The sequence below is a fragment of the Brachycentrus maculatus genome, unplaced genomic scaffold (assembly GCF_059751285.1).
Source record: "Brachycentrus maculatus isolate JH-2025_06_01 unplaced genomic scaffold, ASM5975128v1 h1tg000409l, whole genome shotgun sequence".
NCBI classification, from domain to species: Eukaryota; Metazoa; Arthropoda; class Insecta; order Trichoptera; family Brachycentridae; genus Brachycentrus; species Brachycentrus maculatus.
This window is the reverse complement of record NW_028281158.1, coordinates 96,544-119,754: the sequence shown is the minus strand read 5'-3', so window position 1 is coordinate 119,754 and position 23,211 is coordinate 96,544. Positions and strand designations below refer to the sequence as shown.

The window sequence follows — 23,211 nt, the reverse complement described above, 5'->3', positions numbered from 1 at the left end:
ATCAAAGTTAAAATATGTGCAGTGATAATTTACAGTATCCCAAATCCAAACCACGGATTATTTTAACAAAATGTGAAAATTTTATTTTACATAATTCTATACCAAATGTATTGATGTGTACGTTCAAGTTTGTATTTGTGTCTGTGTGTGTGTGTGTGTGTGTGTGTGTGTGTGTGTGTGTGTGATGTGTGTGTGTGTGTGTGTGTGTGCGTGTGTATTTACTTACTTGGCTAGTGAAATCAAACCGGAATTATCTTTATCCCATTTTGCGAGCGCCTCAGCCATAATATGTTCGGGATCCAGGTGTATCGTCCTGGTTCCCATCATATTTACGAAACCCTGCACATCCAGAGGTTCGTCAGACTGTAAGAAAATATTGGGGTTGATATGTCACACATGGTATGCCATCAAACATTGTTGACTGTACGGAGTTTTCGCACTCAAGAACAAAATAGATTTCATAACAAATTCATCTCTAATTCTAACCCTTATCAGCACCCTATGATACATAGGGTACTGCCTTGTATTCATGCTATTTGTCTTGATAGTTGACCCTAGATAACAGGATATCCGTAAAATTTATGACGGACATCCAATCAGAGGGGAGTAATACGGGAACACATGTAAAGGATGTTATGATAACTAACAAAGAAACGAGTACGTCTTGAAACTGGTAGAGTGTTTATAAACTTCACACAAAAATCTCGGTGATTGGTAATACTTCAGCATATATTTATTTATTTATTTCAAAACATATTACATACATAAGTCATAAATACATATAATATTCCCGATGAGTAATTTCTATTTCTCATTTTGGGACATGGGATTAAGGTTAACAAGACTGGAACACAAATAATAAAGTACCAAAAAAGTTTTTATTTAAATAACCAAAACTAATACCAATACATGGCAAAATATAAAAACAATAAACATGTATAATAAATAGGTACAAGTAGGATATTTAAAAGAAATAAATGAGAAAAACATAAGGTAAGAAGCATATTTAAAATAAACAAATTAGAAAATATAAAAAATGAGAAAATACAACAAATGAGAAAACAGAATACAAACATAAGGTAAAAACAAAATAAGAAAATATGAGAAATCACTTATCACTACATATATATCTTTACATAAAATACCTTCTCAGATAATTTATTTTATCCCCAAATAGGTTTTATTTTATGTATGTCAGGCAGCTGGTTAATTTGGGTATTGGAAATATAATTTAAGGACCTTACTCCAAATTTATAACTCATCAAAACCACTCTAACGAGTAGTTCAAGAACAGACGTATGGTGGATATTATGGAATAGTTGTAACGCTTTCATTTAGCGTAATTATCACATGTTCACACGCGCCGATAGGCCTAAAGCGCCGCAAAGGGGCGCCAATCATTAGGTAAACTGCGGAGCTAGTAATGGTATAATTCGACCACACGGGCCATTATTTGCCAACCGCAGGTGGGGCCCTAGACCACAATTATGACTGTCGCGGGTGTGGTGCGCACTTACACCACATTGCCATATTTACTATAAAGGAGAGAGAACTTCCCGCCCCATACGATCTAGTGTTAAACAATTATTATAGTTAATAATTGTAATCTGTAAGAAGAGTGAAATTTAAAACTATTAAATTTCATTTCAAATAATAATATTAAATTTCAGTCCGCCTCCGTAGTGTAATGGTCAGCACGCTCGGCTACCGTTCTGGAGGTCCCGGGTTCGATTCCCAAGGGGGGTAAAATAAATATGAGTGATTTTTTCACTGTAATATTTATTCAATATTACCATGGACTGGTACCTGAAGCGGAGGGCTGATCACCTTTCCTTCATGTGTAAACGATTAAGATAACACTGCGTTAATATGACACAGTGCCCTATGCACCATTGGGGTGCGGATAAGGGTTTTATTATTATATTATTGAATTTCACTCTTCATTTTCGTCCAATTATCGATTTTTGAATCGGCGCCTAAGAAGTAACACTACATAAAATAGGGTAATAATTCACGAATATATACTTACATCATTCAGCATTTTCTGTATACATTCGTCGGGTATATTCTGTCCCAAACTCACGAACGTTTTCTTAATATCGGAAAACGTTATCAATCCATCACCGTTGATATCGAATAATTCGAATGCCTACAAAAAATCAAGGAAGTCAAACTTTTTGTATAAGATATGTAGAAAGAATACCATCAAAGCTTTGAAAAGTATTTCTTACCTCTTCTAATTCTTTGAGCTTTTCCTCATCTATCTCTTTCATTATGTCAATGTTATCCAAATCTTTTTCGGAGAAGAAAATATCTGAATTTTTCATTCCTTTTTGTTCATAAATATCTTGGTCTTCAACTTCTAAATGGTCGCTGTAATAATTGAATTTAATTAATATTTGTAAAAAAACTTGGAAATTTTTTTCCAAACGAAACTAGCGGTTAAAACTCAATCACTCATTACGATGACAAGGTTATTAGACCAGTTTTACGAATGGAATAAAATATATTTATTTTATTAAAATTAAACACTTAAATATACCACTTTATTTATATTTACGACTAGTTTCGAAAACGACAGATGTTTTCATCTTCTGGTACAAATTAAAACTAACGAACAAAAATATATTTAGGTGTATATATGGGTTAGTAAAAATAGTGAGGGGGGTTAAGGAAAAAGATTTTTTGTAAAAGGAAAATATAAATAAAACTCATTAAAGTGATATATTCAAGTGTTTAATTTTAATAAAATAATCATGTCATTCCACAAAGTAATGCAGAATAAATAAATAATATAATATATTTAACTAGAAATAAATGAAGAAGTCAAGCAATTAGGATATAATTGCCATATGAGAAAGTTAGATACATACATATTATCCGCACGCGAAGGTGCATATGGCACTGCATGGTATAAACGCAGTGTTATCGTAAGGAAATGTGATCAGCCCTCCGCTTCAGGTACCAGTCCAGGTATAATTGAACTAATATAAGAGTGAAAAATCATTTATCTTTATTTAACCTCTCCCATGAAAATCGAACCCGTTACCTCCAGTGCGGTAGCCAAGCGTACTCACCATTACACTATGGAGGTGAATAAGAAAGTTAATTAGAAGAAAAATATTAACAAGAATGAGAGAACATAAGTATTGTTTAAGGCACTCGGAGTCACCCATTCGTACTCATAATAGCTTCAGTAAATTGGACATTGTTGTATTTGAATTTATATAGTTTGAAGATTATTGATTGATTGTGCATTAACTTTGTGGAACGACATTATGATTTAAATATAAAAATAAAACCTATGTTAAGTTTTGAGTTTATTAATATGAACATGACTAGTTTTTTTTTTTAACTACAGGCGTTCTACAATAATTAACAGTTTCCCTTATCACTTGCTTATTAAAACATCTGTAGTTTTCGAAACTAGTCATGTTTACATTAATTACCTCAAAAAATGGTATAATACAACATTTAAATTACTTGAAGATAACCATTTCCGCACTTATAACTTATTTTTGCCAAATCACGACTTACGAAGTTTCCTCCGACAACCACAGAATTTTCTTCAGAAATGGATGGTTTTAAATGTAAGCGAGGCGCAACTTTTATTAGTTGAGATTCCAAAAAAGTTTTAATAGAAATTTTAGGAATTTTCCATAGATTTTTTGGGAAATATTTAACAAGAATACAAATTCTTACCATTTATCTTCTTCACTTTCACTCTCTGTAACTTGTTCGAGGTCCATAAAGTTTTCAGCATTGCTGTTTTCATCGTCATATTCCGAATCCTCAGTCTCGGGAGAAGTTTCAGATCTAGTAGAATGTATACCCAGACCGGATGTAAGGGATGTCCGAGAAGACCGACGGCTACTAACGACTTCCGGTAATTGAAGACTGAATTTCCGGCTCTGGATGTAAAATAATGTGTCAATATTTTAGGTGAAATAAATTTCTCATTGGTGGCGCCACAATCAGTCATACTTCCAAATCTATCAAATTAAACCAAAAATAGAAGGTAACTTTTAAGGTGCAATTAAAATCATTGCATACATGCAGGTTTCAAAAATGAATACAATCTGGATGCTCAAGCATGGTCAGAATGGTGAACGTTACATAAGTGTATAAAGTGATCGCTTAAGTCAGCCACATTTCAGGTCGTAAGTCTTGGGATGCTCAGAATTTTTCTTTTATATAAAAATAACGATTGAAGTTTCGTATCAAGTTGAGACACCTATGATATTGAAAACACTTTTTTTTTAAATTTATTGACTTTGAAGTCACTTTGTGGAAAAATGTATATTTTTTATTTAAATTTTGCTCGGTAAATACCACTATTTCTGAAAATCTATTGACACACGTGTTTTGATGTATTCTATATCATTTTAAAACACCGTATAAAAAAATACGGAAAGCATCAAAGGTTTGTTACAATAAACTTTAAGGAAAAGTTATATATTTACTAAGTGATATTTAAATTCAAAATGATATGTGAACAAGGATTTGGACACAACCAAAATGTTGTGAAAATATTTTCGAAAATATTTCAACACTCTTCTTAACATTCATCGTTGACTTTGTGTAATACCACTTTTAAAAACTATAAAAAAATGCTACTTCGTGACTACCGGTTTCAGAATAATTATTCCAGGTCATTATCAGGTCAAATGTGTGTTAAAATGAATTTGTTGAGAAGGAAGACAAATAAAACTTTTAACAGACAAAATAGAAAATATTTTAATTAAAAGAATCCGACCCTGTGTAAATTAAAAAGACATTATATTAATTTTAATTAGAGAGGTGAATATTGCACCTTGTCGCGTCCATCTTGCGGGATAACTTCCGCTTCCGCATCCGCCATAGTCAACCGGATGCGACTGCGAACTTTACTGCAACTAACTGATGGTAGATAAAATTAAAGTTAGTTTCACGTAAGCTCTCTGGAATGATAAACTTAGAATAATTTAGCTGTATTTATGTATATTATAGCTTAATGCATTTCTCTTAAATTATAAGATTTTCATGGCCGTTCAGTTGCTATGTGAGTTATTATTTTCTTTTTATTAATTGATTCGGCAGTCACTGTGTGGTTATATCTATCCATTTTAAATTTTAGTTTTACTGTGTTAATACCAATATTCAAAGTTTTATAGTGGTAAAGTTTTAATTTATAATATTAATATATTGTGATGGATCAATTTTTCATAAAGATTTTTAAATTTATATTTTATACTGTCATTTTTATTTTTAATTGCATTCTATTTGATAAAACAACAATTTTATAGCTTTTTGTACTTTTTAGACCAGTGACCAGTTTACATTATAATCAGAGACAAACCTTGTCAGTGATCAAATAACAAGTGGAATGCGCTGTATACTACAAACAATATTAATCATATTTCACATATTATCTAAGATATCTTTGAAGTATGCACATCAAATGACACAAAGCAAAAATATTTCATTTTTTCAAGCTGTATTTTTATCTTGAATGTATCTTACTAATGAAACTTTAACTATGTCGAATTTCGCGATTAAAATATTTTTGAATTATTATTATAAAAATTAACATACATCATACCTTTTAGCGAGAAACAATGAAAATTTTTATATAAAGACTATGAATAATTATTATTTTATATTATTTAAAGTGTATTTATTTCTAATTATAGAAATCATTGAGAGTGAATGCTGGGAACAGAGTGAATGGTGCAATAAAATCAGTTTTAGCAAATAAAAATCTATCAGCGGAAGCTAAACTGGCAGTACACAATGGAGTTCTGGTTCCAACCCATATGTATGGAAGCAAAGCATGGAGTTGGCAAAAGAAGGATGAAAGCGGACTGAATGCAGTCGAAATGCGATCCCTCAGACGAACGTGTGGCAAAACGATGTTTGATAGAAATAAGGAAAGAGTGTAACGCTGAGATAAGCATTATCGATAAAATTAAGAAAGGTGTGTTGAGATGGTTTGGACATGTGGAGCGTATGAGCAATCAGGCATGTCAAATACTTGAAAGCGGCCGGGTCAGGAGTCGTAATAATTGTCGGGTATGTATGAGGAGATGCATGAATGTAGAAGAGGCAAAGAATGTTTGCAAAGACAGAGTGGTGTGGCGTTCGATTCTCTCTGCCTACCCCTGCGGGAAAGTGGTGTGATAGTTAGTTAATTAGTTATTTCTAATAATAAAAACATTTTGCCTAAAACTTTTAATATACCTTTCTGATCTAATTAAAAATATTTACATATTTATTAAAATTATTATTTATATGTTACTATTTTTAACTGTATGTGGATTGCGGCATTAGTTTCTGTAACTACAATTATCGAGTATTTTGTGAAAATCACAAATCTTCAAAATTTAGATAATAACGACTTCTTTCAACACAGTAATAAAAAAATAAAAATGTAAAATGAAGCAAAAACCATAATCATATAGTAAAAATTTTATGACAAGAAATATGGAGTGGTCGAGTAACGGGTGAAGCTTTGACTTTACTCCACAAATCAAATTAACGAGGATAAAAATATTGCTTACATTTATTGCTTAAAAAAATCGTGAAAATAATGAATGACTAAAAAAAATATCCAATACGCACATTGTATCTAAAAAGGCTTAAAATTTTCAACTGCTGCAAAATATTATGAATTAAAAAAACGTACCTTAATTTGAAATTTTAAAAAATGCGAGAAACGAATGAAAATAATTAATGAATTTTTTCCGGACTTAAGTGCAACTCGACTGAATTCTCCCTTCAAACTAAATATGAAATTATGATGTTTACGAACGTTGCTACAACATAAATATAAACCAATGATTTGCAGAGTCACTTCTGCACATGCAAGTAAATAAGAGGTATTAAACCCGTATGATTTAAATGAATTTTATATAGGATATTTCTTTTAAAATATACCACAAAGTTTCTGCAATCACAGTAAAAATTTAAGTATTTATTCATTTGTATTAAATATTAAAAACTTGTTTAAGATTACATTTGAGTTTATTATTGCAAACAAAACAGTTTTGAGAACTAAAGATTTCTTATTCGTATCTTAATTATTCATTGCTTAAAATTTCGTTTACATTAAGAAACTAAAAAGTGACATTTCAAGTTTTATTTTTATTCGTCTTAATATCAATTCACAAAGTTAATGACACATCAAAAAAATATTACATAAATATTTAATAAAAATTACATTCAAATTGAACTTCAAACATAAATAATAAAAAATAATGTTGAAAGATTCGAAACACGCTCACAAAACGATTTTAATTTATATTACCAATTATAGTCAAATATAGTAGGTACGTAATAGTCAAATTAAAGTTATAATATGAAAAATCGTTTGAATTATCCAAACCTCTCATTTTATTATTTTCACACACTTAATTTAAAAAAAAAATTTTCAAAAAAAAAAATAAATAAAAAAATGAAAAAATCTAATAAAAAAACGTAAGATGTTTCAAATATTGAGTCAAATATTGATAATAATAAAATTAAATTAATTAATTGATTCTCCTTAGTCACTTTGTTAAAATAAATATCTATCATGTCTTATTGAAATCGAGACAAGATAACACTTTTTCTTATTGTGACATGTTTTTTTATGCATATCGCATAATTTTCGAAAACAGTAGTGAAAAAAGTGCAATTTAAACTGAAAATGAAAAGTGGACATGGATTTGGATACACCTAAAATGCTGTAAATAAAAATTATTTAATATATTTTAAGATGTTTTTATACAAATATAACTTTTTTTGTCCTTCCAGAATTTTCAAAGAGAAATTTACAAAATTTAAACTTACTCAAAAAACGTAATGCTATTACATATCTAAGACTGAAAACAACTGGTGATAACGAAGCTTTCTGCCATTAATTTGAGATTTATAAAAGACAAACGAGTTTAAAAATTGTCTGCAGAAATCGAAATAAAAATTATATTGAGATTCCAAAGCCTTCAATCAAATAAAATCCTTAATTCAATTTGTCAAGGTGCTTCAATTGTTAAAAAAAAAAATTTTATCTTCTTAGATTTTAATTGAGTTTTCTTAATAATTAAGGTATGAAATATATTTTTGAATAAACTCACATTATTTTCTAAATTCCCGTTAATTATTTTAAGTACACCTTTGTAAAAGAAAACGAAAGATTTTTTTAATAAAAAGAATTTCACTATATGATCATACAAAAATAAAAAAAATTGTTTTCACTAAACGATTCATTAGCTTACCAAATTTGCCTACAAGAGATTTATGGAATTTTTTGTTGTTTCTTATTTAAATAATTGCTCAAAAATTATTTAAAATATATTTGTAAAACTTTTTCACAAGAACTTATTTGAGTCTGTTAATAAAAAAAGACTAGTTTTGAGAACTTCGGATGTTCTTATCAACAGGTGAATATTTACACTTATATTTATTTGAAATAATGTTTTTATTTTCACCTATGAGAACGTCTGTCGTTCTTAATACTAGGCGTGCTTATAACAGAGACGTGTTACTTTTTACTTTAATTGTTTGGAAAAGTATTCGATACTATTTTTCGGTTTATATTACATTCCATTTTAAGTGTTGATGTCAAAATTTCAAATATACTATGAGCTGAAAATACGGAATAAGCAATATTATTTAAGCACTGAATGACGTGATTAGCTGCAAGTAATCGACCACAAAAACCTCATACAGATAGGTTTTTTTAAAAAAGTATTTTATTCTGTTTTTAAATCATTTCGATTTCCAATCTCTGATTTACATAAATAAACTCAAAAATGGTATCAAATGAGCGTTTTTTTCAATGTTCAACCATCGTATTTTTCCACAAAACTATTACTTAACAAATTAAAAATGCGCCATTAATTTTTGTAGATAAGGGAAATTTTGAAATTTATACCTGCAGTGCAAATAGAAAAATAAATAATTCATCTCATCTGACCAGCATTTCCCCAATGAAAGTTTGCAATAGCACTTAAGTCGTAGGAATTTATACGATTTTATCATTTTCATAAGTTGCATCTTTGATGATTTATCTCTGGATATCAACATTACTATTTCATAAAGTTTTGACAGGAGCATACGATATAACGTTTATTCCGCTTGACCTACATTAACTGTTAAAATCTGCTTAATTTTTATACTACATAGTTCGAAGACGAAAATATCAAACTCATAAAATACAAATAAATAATTTCAATTGATTTTTCGATTAAATGTAAAAAATATCGTTTAATATTATAAATAAACAATATTTATTTTAAAACTGCATTGAAGATTTATTTTTATTCAATCAAGGAATGAATTTTATTTTTAAACTATTTTTGTGATATTTTTAACTGTCACTAAAAAGGGATTATGGTCCGTTGGATAGTATGACACTATCTTGTTATTTTTTTTAAATACATTTAAAATACATAAATTTCAAGAAAATATTTCGAATAATGGTGTGTTTTTGTTAATTTTTATATAAATAAATATTAATAAAATATATTAATTTTTAATGAAAGTATTTTTTTAACCTGTATCCGGAGTATATAAATTGAAATAGTATGTCAAACTTCATGCGCGATTGAGAAGAAAACTTTATTGGCATACGTTCGGTGATGTGAGATTATCCCAGTGAAATATTATGCATCCGAGCACTAATATTAGTATGCACCCCTGGTATTTCTAGTAGAGTAAATGGTCAGTCACCGAGAAGATATTATCAATTTAGAACTAGTATCTTTAACGCGCATATTTTTACATAAAATCGCTTTCTATGATGTACCACTGGTATGTAGTTAATAAATACTTTAACATGTTCTTTAAACTCGAATTATTTTTTGATAATTATTTCAAAAACTATTTCAAACTAGACAAATGTTATTATACAGATCTGAATGATGGAAGTTTAACTTCTGAAACATGTAGTCTTTAATAAAACTCAAGTGGTAAAAAACAAGTGTTTTCTTTAATCAATGCAACATGTCTTACCACAAAGTTAATGCCAAAACAATAAATAAAATAGAATTAAGTCAATTCCTTAGTACTGAAAAATACGTACAAACTATTTTTTTTAAATACTACAAATATTAGCTTATAATTACTGCGCAATTTTTTTATTTGAATTTAAAAAGGACTGAAAATATTTTTTTTTATTTTTTATTTTTTATTTATTTACATAAATTGTATACATTTATATTTTAAAGAGCAATTATACAACATGTATAAAATATTTTTTTGCAAAGACCCACCAATTCACTTTGTGTGTCTTGTCGGTGGAGTTCTTTCTACATACGTTATTTTATTGTGTTTAATGTATTTTAACCTTATATACACACAAAAAAAGAGAAAATACTAATATTTAATAAAGATTTGTATAATCCTCTTCTCATATACCAACAATAAAAATAGGTTAACATAAATCTCTCGCACATATTTATATAAGTAAATTACACTGTTATCATCGTCGACATCGACGGCTGTGCATTTAGGTGAGTAAACCAGAGTCGATATATCAATAATCAGTGCTCATCAGACTGTATATATCGCTCACTCCATTCAAGAACGTCATAAATCAAAAATCGTCTATTTTCAGTTGTGCATGTTTTCGGAATGCCCAGAAAATGTACTATATCCCAGCAAAAGAGACATATTTTTAGCTTAATATTTACTCGCTACAGGACAGAAAGCACTGTTTTTGCATTTTGAAGAAAAGGTATTGTTTAATCAAAAAAATATATGTTAGTTATTTTTCAAATGGCGAAAAAACCTTTAGGTTTAATCTAAAATGATTTGTTGCACAGTTAAAAATTATTTAATAAGTGGCTTGATATTTATTTTTAATAAATTGTATTATATATATTATATTTTAAACTTTAAAAACGTTCTACTGAAAAATCACGTTTTTTGATTTATGACGTTCTTGAAAGGAGTGAGCGATATGTATTTTTCTTGGGAAAATAAGTTGAAAACAAAAGTAATACATATTAAAATTTAAAAAAAAAGTAATCCCTATACTAACTTAAACAAGATTTTAAAATAGTTTAATTTAAATCCTTCAATATCTGTTTCAGTTACCATAAATAACTCAGCCAATTTAATGAGGTTTAATTGTAAGGCTTACCTAATCACCTGCTCCTGCAGGCACGATATCAATATAGGGAAGCCACATCACGTACGCCAACCCACCCCAAACTGGAATAAAATCCATAGGTAGCCTGTTTATTGTGCTAGGATCGGGATAAAAGCTAATGAAGAAATAACATTAAGCTTATTAAATTATAAAGAATGGTTTCCTTTTTGTTAAATTAACCTATATTTTGCCAATATATGAGTACCATATATGAATAAGAGAATTAAAGACATCAAAACATATTTATTCGGCGTTTCACTTGTTGAAATCCATATCTACTAAATTGTATTTAATTGTTATAAACATAAAATATTAAAATGTGAAACAATTGTTTCACCTTATTTTAGCATTTTAAAACTACAAGGTGAAACAATTCGCTTACTCCTTTCAAGAACGTCATAAATAAAAAAAATCGTGAATTTTCAGTTATGCATGTTTTCGAAATGTCCAGAAAATGTACTATATCCCAGCAAAAGCGGCAAATTTTTAACTTAATATTTACCCGCTACAGGGCAGAAAATGTTGTTCTTGCATTTTGAATAAAAGGTTCTGTTTAATTATTTTTTAAAATATACTATATATTTTTCAAATGCAGAAAAAACCTTCAGATTTTACCCAAAAAGATCTGCTGCACAGTAAAAAGTTCAATAAGTGGCTTGGAACTTATTTTTAATACATTGTATTATATTTTTAAGCTTTAAAAACGTTCTCCTGAAAAATCAAGTTTTTTGATTTATGACGTTCTTGAAAGGAGTGAGCGAATTGTAACAAATTAAATTTTTATGTGTTTTTAACAATAAAATACTATTTAGTACTCTGTGTAAAAATCAGTGTTTATTTTAACATTTGATTTAAATGGCAAAAGACCAAAGAATACATTTTTTTACATAAAATTATTACAACAACCCTTATTTTGTTCAAAATTATTGGAAAGTAAATAAAACATACAGCTATAATATTAGATTGAAATGTAAAAATTAACAAAAAATATACATTCACCTAAAAATAAACAATGTCGTATTATACTTCATTAATGTCATATATCATATGTATGACATTAATATAAATATGTATTGTATTACAAATTTCGCAGCTAATACGAACCTTTCCGAATCCGAACAGGCCACAATCCCTATTAGTTTGGTATTCCAGGCTTCAACTATAATAAAATTATGATAATGATGTTATAATCCCATAATTTGCTCCCTTAGCTACTATTAAGCATCACATGAAAGCCTTCTGAAATTCTGAAAAAATAGATTCGTAAAAAAATTATTGAAATGCGTAAATTCAACACAAAAGATTTTGTCATACGAGAGGGTTTAAAATAGCGAATAAACCATTTGTTGTTTATTCGCTATCTCAATGAAAAATTAAACTTTTAAAATAAAAACTCAATCATTAAATTTGTTAATTGCTCGATGATACTTGTACTGGCGTTATTTTTTTTTAATCAGCTCATTTTTTTACCAAAGTAACATATGTTCTTAATTATGTAGAAGCGTGCCTTGTTAGCAATTAGGGGTAAATGTTTGATGGTACTAGAAATATATATTTTGGGGTAGTTTGTGCTTTTCTCAACCCCGTTCGCCCCTGATATTCCGATCACGTTCTGAATAATGGTGTGTATATTATGGTTCGCTCTGCTCCATACAGCATCTTGAATATTAATCGATTGCGGTGATAATTAGTGACTTAAAAATTGATTACTTTATGCGAGTATTACACTAATCACACATGCCAATAACACATAAAAATAAATTGGGAAATAAATAAATGAATGAATATTATTTTGTGGTACATTTCGATTTTTTAAATGTATTATTAGATTAAAACCAATATTCTTAGCTTTTCCACTTTATTTTTATTTGACCAGCGACCGGGTTTCGTCGTTACTGACATCATCAGACCAGTCTGATGATGTCGGTAACGACGAAACCCGGTCGCTGGTCAAATAAAAATAATGTGGAAAAGCTAAAAATATTGGTTTTAATCTAATAATATATTAAAAATGCAATTCCATCACGAAGTGTCAGTGGATAATATAAATCTATCGATTTTTTTTACTGTAAAAAGAAACCATATTTCTGAAAACTAATTGCTGATTAATAAATACTTCTGACACTTTTTGAGTTTATTAATGGTGAAAACACAAAACGTTTGGTATTTTTATCTGTTTATTAGAGCATCGGTAGTTCTCAAAACTAGTAATTTTTACATAAATAACTTAAAGGTGGTCTTATATATGTGTTTTTTTTAAAATTTGAATCATATGTTATTTAAAAATCAGTAAACAATACAGTCGAAAGATTTTTGATACATATTTGTAAATAAAAAGACATTTCGACATCTCGAAGAATATGGAAGCCTAGATATTGATAGGGTATTTCAACGGCTGGTCATAGGCTGGTTAATTGATCACTTTATACACGTGTAACATTCGTCTATGTTTGACAGCCATGTACCGAGAGTACATTTTACAACACTTTCAACATTATGTTTCGTTTTATATGAACGAACATGTTTGAGCATTATGAATGAATGTTTTTATACCAATAACATTTTTAAAGGCGAAAAAACGTATTTCTTACATATTTCTACTTTCTCACGGTTCAATCATCTGGTAGTACGTTTACTTTCATGGTTTTTTAAAACTTGTAGCTGTGTTTTTTCTTCTTCAAAATAAATTTGATAAAATCTTAGTATCAGAAACGAGTTTTTTCTAACTTAAACAGAAAACACAATGACTAATGAAAAAGTTGAACTTTAAAAAAATAGTATTGAAAAGCAAAATAAATATTAGTTTTAGTTCAAATTTTCTTCTGATATAATAAAGATAATAATTTAATTTAACTTGGCTTTAAGTATTCTGAATAAAGTACTATTTAATACATTTTCATATAAAAGAGACTGTATTATTTGCCATCTGTCGGATGTTATGTAAAATTATTTTAGACGAAACTTTTTTCGTTGGTATTAATTACAGGTTGTAATCTTTTTGAATGCCAAAAAAGCTGCGGATAAATTTGTTCTCTTCTGTCGGAATATCGAAAATATATCTTTATAATAATTTATTGAAAACTTAAACCCGGTATTTGCGTATAAAAATTTTGTTTCACAAAAAATAATTTGAAATAGTTTTTCTATATTTTTTATTGTTTCATTAAAATTGATGAAGTATATGCAGGTCTTGACATTCATTATGATTTATCATACCTTGGTCATAAACATATAATATTCACCATTCTACCCATGATTGACAACCATACTACTCTTATTATGGATTTTATATTTAGGTTTCAATTGAAATAATTGTAAAAATATTTCAAGAATTAGACCATTTGTTCCTTTATATAAAGGACCGACAGAACATTACCTTTTTATGGTAGTACAAAAACAGTTTTCAGGATAATTTATTTCTGAAATTTAAGGGAAAAGCTTTTATGAAATGAAAAAAAAAAGTTATAATGATGTCGCCTGTACATGAATGTATAGTGACGGGGTTGTAATAATCCCTAATGCTTGTGTGTAAAAGTTGTCTCCGTGATTAAAGTATCAACCCTTAGAGAGGCTGTGATGTCATAGCCACCCTCTAGAATCATTACCTTTGTTTTATAAAGAGCAAATTTTCTATGTTACACACATTTACCTACATTCTATCCGTGATTGTTTTTTAAATATAGAGGTATTTTTTTTATAACAAACTTTTTGGTAAACTAACATTTATTTACAAAATTCTAAAAATTATGTCGTGTAAATTTTATAGAGCCATTTTTGTAAAGTACTACCGCAAGAGCATATACCACCTATTTTATAATTACATTATGTTAGTTAGTTAATAGAAAACAATAAATAAATAAATTAATATATATTATATGTCAGTCAATTCTACAGTAAGAGATTATTACTGGGGTGGTAACGCATTATTGAATAATGCTATTGTTGCCCAGAAATCAATGATGAACATAAAACTTTAAGTTCCGAGACAAACATTCACTAAGGAAATATTCAACATATCACACTTATTAACTGACATATGCATTTTAGAGTTACTCTCATACATCACAAGAAAGCAACTCCAAGCAAAGCACATAAATCATAATTGTGACACTTTATGGAAAGGAACATAGAACCCACATATGTACTTTGGACAAAAGAACTTTTATTATTATGCATTCAAGTTGGACAATCTGCCTTTATTTTTGATAAATCATTTAATAACAAAACTTAGTAAGTATGAACTTTTCATAAATAGATAATAGGTAAGTAGAATAGGTCGCACCATTTGGCCTTTAATTTTTAATTTTTTAATTTTTTAATTTTTTAAATATATTTATTCGGGAATAGTACATTACATTACATTACATATAAAAAATTATGTAATGTTTATCATTTACAATAATAAACATTACATTACATTTACAAAAAAATGTTACGTTAAAAGAAAGCCAATAAAACAATTCCTCATTTATGTTATAAAACTATTAAAAAACATTCAGAGATTAAACAAAAAAAGGGTATTAAATAAAATAATAGATTAAGCAAGAAGGAGAAGGAAAGGAGAGGAATTAATAAGGGTGGTTAAAGGTTTTTTTTTCTAGGTAAGAAGTATGGAAGTTTTTTCTCAGTAAAATGTTGTGTTATTAAATAATAACTTTAAAATTAAAATGTCTTCCTAACTATACATTAAAATATGTTAAATTAAAAAACTAAGTAAATGTGAGCTTTTCATAAATGGGTAATAGAGGTGAGTAGAATAGGTCGCACCATTTGGCCTTGTCTTACTTGATGCAGAAAATAATAGAAGTTTTTTTCTAAGTAAAATGTTGAGTTTTCAAATAATTACTTTAAAATTTAAATGTCTTCATAGCTATATACTAAAATGTGTTAACAAAAAACCCCAAGAGCCAGATGCGACAAATTAGACCAGGAAATCTGATGCTGTACCCTACCACTTTAAGTTGACATTCGACTAGTTCATTATTGTTTTGTTCAAGAATAAACAATTTATCATAAAAGATCACAGAAAACTTATCCTTGAGGAGTATTTTACGAAAAAAACACTATTTAAAGCGTCCAAAATTAGCGATTTTACTAAAAATTAAAACATTTTTTTTCCTTTACCAAATCAGCATGGCACAAATGAATGAAATCAAATAAAAGGCATTTTCTTTTTGTTTTGGATTGAGCCTTTAATGACCTAAAACAGGTAACAATATTGTGCCCCTCTGTTGATTGATTAATTAAATATCACCCTACAAATTACTGATTGCTACAAATCTTATCTGATTTTCTCTGTCACAAGCTGTGAATCTCAAACTGTGGGGCAGAGAAATAAAGTTTCACAGGCTCCTAGTAATAAATTCAATGAATCTGTGACTTATCTTTGCTTAAAAATATCCTTGCTTTATTATTTTTTGACATAAAAACATAAATGAAGAATGGAAGTCTGGAAATTTAATTGATCACTTTACACACGTGTAACATTCCAAAATTCTTCCCAGGATTGACAAACGCACTACTCTAATTCTAGGAACTTATATAAATATAAATATATTGTTCAAATTCGAAACATAGCACTTGACTCACTGGAATTTTACTAGAGACATCTATGGTGAGATGAAAAAATAAATTATATTTGAGATAATCCAGATTTGTGAACAAGTATTTTGACACACTCAAAATATTGTTTCTTTGCTTTAAATCATAATACCATATTAATATGAAAATGTTTTGAGGAGATGCATAGATGTGGAAGAGGCGAAAATTGTTATATATATATATATATATATATATATATATATATATATATATATATATATATATATATATATATATATATATATATATATATATATATATATATATATATATATATATATATATATATATATATATATATATATATATATATATATATATATATATATATATATATATATATATATATATATATATATATATATATATATATATATATATATATATATATATGGTTTAAAAAAATAATAACTGAGCTCACACCAACACCATTTTTCACTAATTAACACTAAAATGAGAAAAAAATTTACTTCTTTGATGTTTTGCAGCATTGCTACGTCTTAAAAACAATAATTATGATACGAACAACAAAAACAAATAATATTTTTTAATTAGAACACATTTATTTGGTCATAAAATTCATTTAAACTTGAAAATTACAAAAAAGGACAAGTGTCCCTAATAATTTGGCCACCCACTGTATATATATATATATATATATATATATATATATATATATATATATATATATATATATATATATATATATATATATATATATATATATATATATATATATATATATATATATATATATATATATATATATATATATATATATATATATATATATATATATATATATAAACCTTTTTAAGTTCAATAAATCTCAAAGATATAAAAAATAACTGTTTTTAATACCGGATTTCGTGTGACCCACAGTTAGCGAATCGGCGACCCAATCAGTTTTCTGATCACACCCAGGCCATCAGAATAGTAATTTATTTCCATCCGCATCCTGTTTCTTCCTTGTTCCATCGTTCTTCCTCAATCCATCTCTGTCAATCGCCTCCCCTACAAAGACCTAATTATCGGGATTTCTTTCCGCCATAGAAAAGATTTTGGCAAAGTACTCTGCCGGCGAAGGCTTTAGGGAATTATTATCTGCTCGGTTTATCCGGGGGATGCGATTAATTGATTTAAAATTATCTTTATTCAATTTAGAAGGGTTGAGGGAGTGATATTGTGGTGATATATTTAGCTTGAAGAAAGAAGGTTAAATTATATATACACTCTTATACTATGTTAATTTTTCTTTCGTACGGAGCCTGTTATGTTTTTATTTAAAGGAATAAGCTGTACCTAGACAAGCAATGCTATGGCTCAGTCTGGTCAAATGAAAAAAAAATAGAAATCACACACATGTTTTATTTATATGTCAATGTATTTTTTAATATCTTCTATAGATTATACAAAAAAATATATTAAGTGTTTAAAAAAGTGGTATTACACAAAGTAAACAATGGGTGGTAAGGAGAGTGTTTTATTTCCATACCACAAAGTTATCAATGCTTTTAATATCCAAAATTAATATATTTAGTTGTTATTTTAATATATAAAATGCAGTTCCACCAAGAAATGTCAGCACAAAACTTAAATTAATAATGTGTTTTGGGCTATTATTAATGATAAAGATGTAGCTTTATTTCAGTCAAAAGGACGGTTGATTAAACACAATATTCATCAGGAATATCATACAAGATATTTCAGCTTAATTCCGCCATGTGTAAATAATGCGTCAATGTACACAGATTAATTAAAAAACATTATTCTACCCAATCCCTTGGATGTAAGGCCATTATTTCGAGTAATTGTCGACATATCTCTTGTTTTTTTTACAAACATTTCGTGTTCATATATCAATTTTTGCATGGAATATTTGATTAAATGGGTCCCTGCGTGTGAGTCGGTCTACGATTTAGATTGAAACAGAACTCATAAAAAAAACTAATGACTTAATCAATTTCAGACACTAATAAAATACTTAATTTAGATTTTCATAAACTGAAACATATTTTTTAATATTATTAATTGATTCGGCATTAACTTTGTGGAATGACATGATTATTTTATTAAAATTGAACACTTGAATATACCACTTTAATGAGTTTAATTTATATTTACGACTAGTTTCGAAAACGACAGATGTTTTCATCTTCTGGTACAAATTAAAACTACCAGAATATTAGTTTTAATTTGTACCAGAAGATTTAAATATCCGTCGTTTTTGAAACTAGTCGTAAATATAAATAAAACTCATTAAAGTGATTAATTTCACGTGATTAATTTCAAGTGATTAATTTACATAAAACAATATTTTTTATATTATTTCTTGAATGTTTTTCGCAGATACTTTGTGGCACATTTTTTGAACTTTATAAAATGAAGCATCGTTGTTTTAACCACTTTTTTTATTTTAAAGGAACACATGAAATGCCTAAATAATATTAATTTTTCTGAATTTGATGAACATATATTAAATAACAATTATTCTTTTATTTTGAAAATGGCATTGAAATACTACATTTTAATAAATAAGTAAACTCATTGCATAATTTAGAGATTTTGGAAATTAAATAAGCGATTTAGTAAAATTTCATTTTATATGAGTAATCAATTAAATTTAATAACAGTCCTATTTTTGATATTTTTCCAATTTCTGTTCCTAGAAAGAAAAATCCCGCACAGTAAGTTTTTTTTAATATTTATTTTTTTATATAAAATCAAATTCATAAAACAACTTAGTGCAAACTAAAATAACTTTATAATTAAACAAAGATATAATATAATTTAGCACTCACGTAATTAATTTTCATATTTAGGAAATTGGGCTTCCCTGATCCAACACTGGGTGTCCCGGGACCGCTTATAACAATAGCATTCTAGTTTCTTTGTCTTGAGACGACAATCTTAGTTATGTTTGGAGCATTGTTAATTAAGGCTTGCTTATGTTAAGGGAATGCTTTGACAGAATAAGGTTCTATGAACAGTCACGTGTCCTTGAGGAATACTTAGTGGTTAGGTGAAAATGTATTTTGCGGGTGTGTGCGTGTGTGTATCAATGTTCACACATGATATTAGCATCGTTATATTGTAAATTTATTGAAACTCATTTTCTTTCAACTAACTGTACTCTAACATCACGATGTACAAATTTCTCAGCTAATCTGAACTTTTTCGAATCCGAGCAGGCCACAGCCCAAATAACTTATAATTTTCAGGGTTCAAGTAATTTTTTGTATCTAAAATAAATTAATAAAAAAGATAAAAAAAATATTCAATATATCTTCCTTTAAAAATTACCATATGCCAATAATCATTCCATCATCGGGTCATTAAAATAAAATTATAACGGTTCGACATTTGCACAAAAATAAAAATTTTGAAAGAGAGAAGAAGACAAATGAATCGCATTGGGAACATTTTTAAAAGTGGACTATTCCCGTTGTGATTCAATTGTCTTCTTTAAATATTATTTTTGTACAAATGTCAAACGTAATAATTTTATTTCAATGACCTGATGATGGAATGATTTTTCTGAAACCGGTTGTCACGAATAAGTGTTTATAAAAATGGTATTACACAATATGAACGATGAATGATATGGAATGTGTTAAATTACCATACCACAATGGTAATAATGTTTTTACTACTACTACTACTACCATCACGCCGTTTCCCCGCAGGGGTAGGCAGAGAGGATGGAACGCCATACTCTTCTGTCCTGACATACACTCCTCGCCTCCTTCACATCCATACATCTAGTCATAATGGCCTCCGATTACGCAGACTTTTGACACCGCCAGATTTTAGGTTCTGATTGACCTGATCGTGCCAAGTCTTTTTCGTTCGTCCACGTTCTGTTTTCCCTCTCACATTCGCCACATATAATTTCTTAGTCATTCTCTCGTTATCCATTCGCTCCACATGTTCATACCACCGCAAAGAACTCTTCATAATCTTTTCGATTATTCCTCGTTCAGCCTTACATTCCTTTCTTATATCTTCGTTTTTAATTCTGTCATACAATGATTTTTCACACATTCGTCTGAGGGAGCGCATTTCAACGGCGTTCACTCTGCTTTCATGCTTCCTTTGCCAGTTTCATGTTTCGCTTCCATACATTAGTGTCGGTACTAGCACGCCTTTGTGAACCGCTAGCTTGGCTTCCATGGACATATTCTTATTCCCAATCTGTTCAAAGCACCATTTATTCTATTCCTTGCATTCACTCTTCTCTCAATATCCTTATCCACTTTTCCATCCCTTGTGAACATGCTTCCTAGATATAAAAACTCTTGTTATACAAAAATTATGTTTTTTATGTACAAAATACCAATTAAATACAATGAAGTGTGATAAACATAAAGAAAATAAAAAGATGCGTCAGATGAGGGGTGAATTTAATTAAACATCGCTCAGACATTTCCATTGCGAACATTATTTAATGGGTGTAAGGGCTCTGGAAGGTCAACCATTTTGAATGTAATGAAATGAACTTTAAGGTTCTACACGGTTTTAATTAAAGTCACATACAAATTAATAAGACAACCCCTAACTACTGCTCCGCAACCCCTGTTATAGCCTCACTGAAGTGTTCGAGCTTACTAAGGGTAGTGAGAGAATATAGTCGAGACAATGGATGATATTATTTATTGACACTTTCGAATCAATGAGGTTTTATAAGTATAATAAATTACTATTTTGAGAAATAAAAATACTTTGTGTTTTGATCCACTCATATTTTTATTAACCAACTAGTTTCGGCAACGACCTGTTGCCCTCTTCAGGGTTTAATTTATGACTAAAAATTAAACCCTGAAGAGGGCAACAGGTTGTTGCCGAAACTAGTTGGTTAATTAAAATGTGAGTGGATCAAAACACAAAGTATTTTTATTTCTCGAGATAATATATCAATATGATCCACAAAGTTGATTCTTTCAATATTCAAAACAAAATAAATTACTTCTTTATTTTTTGATACTTTAAAATGCCATTAAATTAACTAAACTGTACAAAACAACATAAATATTGTTGGGTAATATATCCAATACTAAACAAAGTTTATTGGATTGAATTCTACATTTATTTAGGTATGTGTTAATACGTGACGCGTTTCGGATTATTAAGACATTATCAAAACACTCAACAATTCGTTCAACAATTCAACAATTCAAAATGGAATTCTACCAACTGTCTGCAGTTACAATAAATAGTATAAATATTTTCTAAAAATTTGTTGGTACGATTGACAAAAAACTTATTTACCATAACGCCATTTCCCAGCAGGGGTAGGCAAAGAGAATAAAATGCCACACAACTCGGTTTTTGCAAACATTCCTCGCGTCTGACCACATTAAAGTAATTGACCTGCTTGATCCTACCGCAATTTCCTCGGATTTCCTTGGTCTTCCTCTGCTTCTATTTCCTACTACTACTTACTACTTTTGCTTCATATTGATCAACGTTTCACATTTCCAAACCATCTCAACACAGCTTTCTTAATGTTAATGTTTCACGTAGACATAAAAAAGGAATTTATCATCAGAGAGATTTTTTTTCAATATTTTTTTTGAAAATTAAAAAAGATGTTGCATTTTCTGATAAAAAAATATAAAACACCTTGGGCAAATACAAGGCTACTGATCTGTCATTGGGCGAGACTGTATTTTAAATAAATTTTGAAATATTTGTTATTTTGCTTTTAGATGTTGACATTTAAGAAATTAGGTATTATTTTAAAAACTAAAACTATAACAACAGGATAATGCATAATAATATAAAGCAAAAAATAATGTATTTAGGTCCCGACGAGATTCGAACTCGTGATCTCCTGTTTACTAGACAGGCGCTTTGACCAACTTAGCCACGGGACCCTTGCGTTTAACCATTCAGGAATTCTTTTTTCTGTAAAACAATTAAACCGTTTCTTTATATTTTCCTATGTAATTAAACTTTATTGTGAAAATTACACGAAAACAGTACGAAGACATAAAACTCCAGTTGAAAAACCTGTAATAAGATTATCTTTATTTGTAATGAAATATTATGTAGTGTTGAACGTATTGTAAATATCAGACAGAAAATTAATAACAGACGATGTCGAAACCGTTTGGAAAAATTACTAAAAATAAATGGTTAAAAACAATGTTTAAAATTCATTTGATAAGGTTTATAAAATGTGCCACAAAGAATCAGCAAAAAACATTGAAGCGATTGAACAAACTTACATGACTTGTGATTTTACATAAATAAACGTAAAATACAAATATAAAATATTAAGAGCATTAAAAATAATGGTGATATATTTTGGAAAAGCATGTTTTCAATCAATGTTATTAAATAAATCTCAAAAGTTGTATAATACAAGTGTTTTTGTTTTAATTACCAAAATGTCAATCCACAAAGTTAATGCCAAATCTATAAAAAATATGAATTAATAATCTCTTATTATTTGTGCTCTTAAAAACACATTTATACCAACCAAGCTACGAAGC

General features: G+C 28.5%; 1 non-coding gene across 1 annotated transcript; it reads right to left on the bottom strand.

Annotated features, from left to right (window-relative positions):
• Window positions 1-22,516: 22,516 nt before the first annotated feature.
• Window positions 22,517-22,590, bottom strand: TRNAT-AGU (transfer RNA threonine (anticodon AGU)). Its single transcript has one exon. It is a non-coding gene; the product is annotated as a tRNA-Thr (tRNA).
• Between the last annotated feature and the right edge of the window lie 621 nt (window positions 22,591-23,211).